General features: G+C 39.0%; 1 pseudogene; it reads left to right on the top strand.

The window, feature by feature from the left end:
- Positions 1-5040: 5040 nt before the first annotated feature.
- Positions 5041-5557, top strand: LOC102954957 (annotated as a pseudogene).
- Positions 5558-6025: the final 468 nt, after the last annotated feature.

Genomic DNA, 6025 nt, shown 5'->3' with positions numbered 1-6025 from the left:
GGGATTTTAAAACAGCTCTTCTAAATATGTTAAAGGACCATAACTGAAAGATGAACAAAGTGGATAAAGAGGGAATCCCAAAAGAGAAATGGGAACTGTAAAATAATCAACTCGAGATGCTAGAGCTGAAAAATACAATATCAAAAAAGAAAGGGCACCTGGGTGGCTCAGTCAGGTAAGCGTCCGACTCTTGTTTTTGGGTCAGGTCATGATTTCTTGAGACTGAGCCCCACATCGGATTCTGCACTGATAGTGCAGAGCCTGCTTAAGATCCTCTCTCTCTGTCTCTCTCTGTCCCTCTCCTGCTCTCTCTCTCATAATGAGTAAACATAAAAAAAAGTAAAATTCACTAGATAGATTTTGAAAGATTAGACACTATAGAAAAAAAAAGAACAATTTGTGTTTTTTATTGTTTTTTTTTTTTAATTTTCTTAATGTTTATTTATTGAGAAAGAGAGAGAGAGAGAGCAAGCAGGGGAGGGGCAGAGAGAGAGGGAGACAGAATCAGAAGCAGGCTCCAGGCTCTGAGCTGTTAGCACAGAGGTCAACACAGGGATTGAACCCATGAACTGTGAGATCATGATCTGAGCTGAAGTCGGACAGATGCTCAACCGACTGAGCCACCCAGGTGCCCCCAAAAGAGACAATTTGAAGAGAATTACCCAAGCTGAAGAAAAGAGAAAAAAATGTTGAAAAAAGTAGTCAAACTGCAGTGACGTGTGGGACAGTAGGCTGACATATGTGTAATTAATTAAAGGTCCAGAAAGAAAGGAGGGGGAGAGAGTATAGGGTAGAAATTTTCTTTTTAGAACAAAAGAAAAAAAAAAAAAGAATTTTTCTTTTTGGGAAATGTGATAAAAAACTTCCTTAATTTAATGTAAATACATAAACCCACAACTCCAAGTAGTTAGAGAATTCCTAAATGGATAAATACAAATACCAAATCTTTTATTTATTTATTAAAAAAATTTTTTTTGCATTTATTTATTTTTGAGAGACAGAGACAGAGCACGAGCAGGGGAGGGGCAGAGAGAGAAGGAGACACAGAATCTGAAGCAGGCTCCAAACTCTGAGCTCTCAGAGCCCAACATGTTGAGCACAGAGCCCAACATGGAGCTCGAATCCATGAACTGTGAGATCATGATCTGAGCCAAAGTCAGACAGTCAACCTACTGAGCCACCCAGGTGCCCCACAAATACCAAATCTAAGCGAATGATAGTCTAACTACTAAAACCAAAGATAAAGATAAAAGTTTTAGAAAAGAAAAATACATAATAATTTTATTTTTCATTACAAAATAAGAGAGCTACCAATTAGCTCCATTACCAATATCAAGAATGAGTTAAAATTTTTTTAATGTTTATTTATTTCGACAAAGAGAGAGAGAGAGAGAGCAAGCGAGCATGAGCAGGGGAGGAGAGAGAGTGGGAGACACAGAACTGGAAGCGGGATCCAGGTTCTGGGCTGTCAGTACAGAGCCAGATGCAGGGCTTGAACTCACGAACTGTGAGATCATGACCTGAGCCAAAGTCAGAAGCTTAACCGACTAAGCCACCCAGGTGACCTGAGAATGATTTTTAAAAAAAGGGCATAACTTCAGATTCTACAGACATTAAAATGGTATAATAAAAGAATGCTATAAATAACTTCATGTTAGTAAATTCACCATCTGTCAGGAAATGGACATATTTCTTAAGAATCACCAATTACAAAAACTTACAACTTACAAAAGAAGAAATAAAAAAACATGCAGTGTCCTACATCTATTTAGAAATTGAATACGTAATTTAAAAATTTCCTACAGAGAAAACCTGGGCTCAGATGGCTGTAATAGTGAACTCAATCACACATCTAAGGAATAAATAAAATGCCAGTTTTAGACAAATTATTTCTGACAATAGAGGGAAGGGGAACTTTTTTCCAACCCATTTTATGAGGTCAGTAAATCCTGATAGCAAACATTGAAAAAGATAGTACCAAAACAGAAAACTAAAGATCAATATCCTTCGTGCAAAACAGATGCAAAAATTCTTAGCAAAAATTAACAAATTCATTCTTGCAATATATAAAGAGTGACACATTATGACCACAAGGGTGCTTCCAGGAATGCAAGGTTGTTTTAACACTTACATATTAATTAATGTGGGGCACCTGGGTGGCTTAGTCAGTTTGTGAGATTGAGCTCAGTGTGGAGCCTGCTTGGGATTCTCTCATCCTTCTCTCTCTGTCCCTCCCCTGCTCACGCTCTCTCTCTTTAAAAGTAAATACATAAACATTGAAAAATAATCAATTATGGGCACTGGGTAGCTCAGTCAGTTCAGCATCCGACTTTGGCTCAGGTCATGATTTAATGGTTTGTGAGTTCAAGCCCTGCATCAGACTCTGTGCTGACAGCTTGGAGCCTGGAGCCTGCTTCATATTCTGTGTCTCCCTCTTTCTCTGCCCCTCCCCTGCTCGCCCTCTGTCTGTCTCTCTCTCAAAAATAAATAAATTTTTTTTAATTAAAAAAATAATCAATTAATGTGATTCACCACATTAATAATAAAAGAGAAATATATAAATAAAAGAGAAAAATAATATAATCATTTTGATAGTTGCAGAAAAAGCATTTGAAAAAAATTCACCATCTTTTCTTTTTTTTTTTTTTTAATTTTTTTTAAGTTTATTTATTTTTGAGACAGAGAGAGACAGAGCATGAACGGGGGAGGGGCAGAGAGACAGGGAGACACAGAATCGGAAGCAGGCTCCAGGCTCTGAGCCATCAGCCCAGAGCCTGACGCGGGGCTCGAACTCACGGACCGCGAGATCGTGACCTGAGCCGAAGTCGGACGCTTAACCGACTGAGCCACCCAGGCGCCCCTCACCATCTTTTCTTGAGAAGAGTTTCAGCAAAGTGGGACTAGAAGGGAACTTCCTCAATCTAATAAGAATACCTCTGAAAAGCCTATGTCTAACATTCATCCTTAATGAAAGAATGAATCCTTTCCTTCTGAGATTGGACAAGCCCATATGCTCTCACTATTTAAATGTATTGTAGATTTAGATGTAAATGTTAAAACTATAAAGCTCACAGAAGAAAACATAGGAGAATATCTATACACAATTTGCGTAGCCAAAATTTCTTAGCTATGACATTAAGGAAAACTTAAAAAGTGAAAATGTAAGCTATAGAAAGAAAGAAAGCATTCCCAATACATTACCAGCAAATCACTACTGAAAACACACACACACACACACACATTTAAATAGGTTAAAAACCTGCAGAGTCAGTTCATAGAAGAGGATATATATATATATATATATATATATATATATATATATATATATATGATCAATAAATAAATAAAAAGATTCTCAACATCATTAGTCATCAGATAAATGCAAATTACAGCCACAGTTAAATACTACCTCATAATCACTAAAATGTAAAAGATTACAAGACTGATAGCACTAGATGTTGGGAAGGAAACTGTTATGGGTTGGACTGTGTCCCACCAAGATGTTGAAGTCCTAACCCCTAGTACCTCAGAATGTGACCTTATTTGGAAACAGGATCATTGCAGATGTAACTAGGTATGTGGTGAATCACAACATGGACCCCTAATCCAGTATGACTGCTGTCCTTATAAGAAGATGGCTATTAAAGACAGATACAAAGAGAGAGTCATGTAAAGATGGAGGCAGAGATTAGAGCGATAGAAGCCAAGGAACATCTGGGGCTACCAGTAGCTGGAAGAGAAAAAAAGATCCTCTCCTGAAGCCTTTATGGGGGAGCACAGCCTTCCTAATATCTTGATTTTGGACGTCTAGCCTCTAGAACTGGGAGACAATAGATTCAGTTGTTTTAAGCGACCCAGTTCGTGATACTTTATTGTGGCCACCCTAGGAAATGTATACAGTTATTTTTTTTAAGTTTATTTATGTATTTTGAGAAAGAGAGAGAGAGCGAGCAAGCACACACACGGACAATTGGGGGAGGGGCAGAGAGGGAGAGAGAGAGAGAATCCCAAACAGGCTCCACACTGTCAGCACAGAGCCACACATGGGGCCTGAACTCGGGAACTGTGAGATCATGACCTGAGCCAAAATCAAGAGTCAGACGCTTAACTGATTGAGCCACCCTGGCACCTCAGAAATGTGTATAGTGATAAAACAACTGGAACTTCTAGATATTCCATATATTTCTTATTAAGTTAAACATACACTCACTATATGACTCAGTAATTCTGCTCTTAGGGTATATATCTAAAAGAAATGAGGGGTGCCTGGGTGGCTCGGTCGGTTAAGCGTCCGACTTCGGCTCAGGTCATGATCTCACGGTCCGTGAGTTCGAGCCCCGCGTTGGGCTCTGTGCTGACAGCTCAGAGCCTGGAGCCTGTTTCGGATTCTGTGTCTCCCTCTCTCTCTGTCCCTCCCTGTTCATGCTCTGTCTCTCTCTGTCTCAAAAATAAATAAACGTTAAAAAAAAATTTTAAAAAAAAGAAAAAAAGAAATGAGACTATATGTCCACAGAAAACTTGTACATGAATGTTCATAGCAACTTTCATTATAGTAATCACAAATCGACATATATAGAAGGTCCATGAACGGAAGATTAGATAGAGAATATGGTATATTCATAATATTTAATGCTACTCAGAAACATAAATGAACTGCTCATAAATGCAACAATACAGATGGATCTCAAAAACATGCTTAGTAAAAGATGCCAGATACAATATTGAACATATTGGCTAATTCCATTTATCTGAAAGTCAAGATAAGCAAAATTAAGCTATTATGATAGAAATCAGAACAATGGTTCCTTCTGTAGGTTTACAGAGAAAGGTTCAGGAAGAATGTTCAGATGTGATGGAAATAGTCTATATCATGATTAAGGTGCTGGTTATGTGGATGTAAACATTCATCAAAATTTTTGTCACTCTCTTTTCTGCCTGCTCCCTCTTCTCCCCAAGGGCTGCTCTGGGAGAACCACACTCCCTCAGAGCTCCCAGCTCCTACTGAGCTAGTGCCTCCATCACCTCTCTTCAGCCACAGTCATGATCACATAACCAGACCTCATCAGCCATGATGAGATGTTCTACAATATCTATAAGATCCGGAAGATGGGCCATGGGCTGTGCCTACAGGTGGAGGGAAAAGGGTGAGTAGGACAGAGGGTAACATTGATGACTTGCTCATTGGGGGAAATGATGGCGCTAAAAACTCTACTGAAAACACAGTAGTCACTGGTGTTCATGTCGTCATGAACCATTACTTGCAGGAAACCAGCTTCACAAAAGAAGCCTATAAGTACCTCAAAGACTACATGAAATCAATCAAAGGCAAACTTGAAGAACAGAGGCCGGAAAGAGTAAAACCTTTTACGACAGGGGCTATGGAACACATTAAGCACATCTTTGCTAATTTCAAAAAAAAAAAAAAAAAAAGTACTGGTTCTTCATTGGTCAAAACGTGACTCCAGATGGCATGGCTGCTAGGCTGGACTACCATGAGGATGGTGTGACCCTATTTAAGATTTTCTTTAAGGATGGTTTAGAAATGGAAAACAGTTAACAAATTTGGCTGTGACTGTGGCCGCTACCCTTCATCCTCACAACACCTCGCAACTTAGGCAAAGGGGACTGATGCCATCTTGAACCCTTCAGTTATTTTTGACCTTGACTTATTTGGAGCAGAGGCATTGCTTTTAAGAAAAAAACAATGTCATGTAGGTTGTCGAAAAATAAAATGCATTTAAACTCATTTGAGAGAATGCCTCTTAGCTTAATACATATTTAAGTCCATCCTGTGTAGTGTCCTGGAGAAGCTAGTGCCTGGTTGTAGACTACTGCGAGAAAGCGTAAGGCTGCCAGCAGATAACTTCTACAGTGAAAGTTACTTCTGGGACTGGAACCTAAAAAATGAGAACCACAAAATCTTAATTCTGAGTTCAAGTAAAGGGAAAGACCATGCTGGTAGCTGTGCCAACATTTGGAGTGGATTCCTTACACATTTCATCCCCGACAAACGGAAGTAGTTAAC

Source organism: Panthera tigris, chromosome C1, assembly GCF_018350195.1.
Source record: "Panthera tigris isolate Pti1 chromosome C1, P.tigris_Pti1_mat1.1, whole genome shotgun sequence".
In the NCBI taxonomy this organism is placed as follows: Eukaryota; Metazoa; Chordata; class Mammalia; order Carnivora; family Felidae; genus Panthera; species Panthera tigris.
Note: the sequence above shows the minus strand (reverse complement) of the source record. Positions and strands in the feature narration are given on the sequence as shown.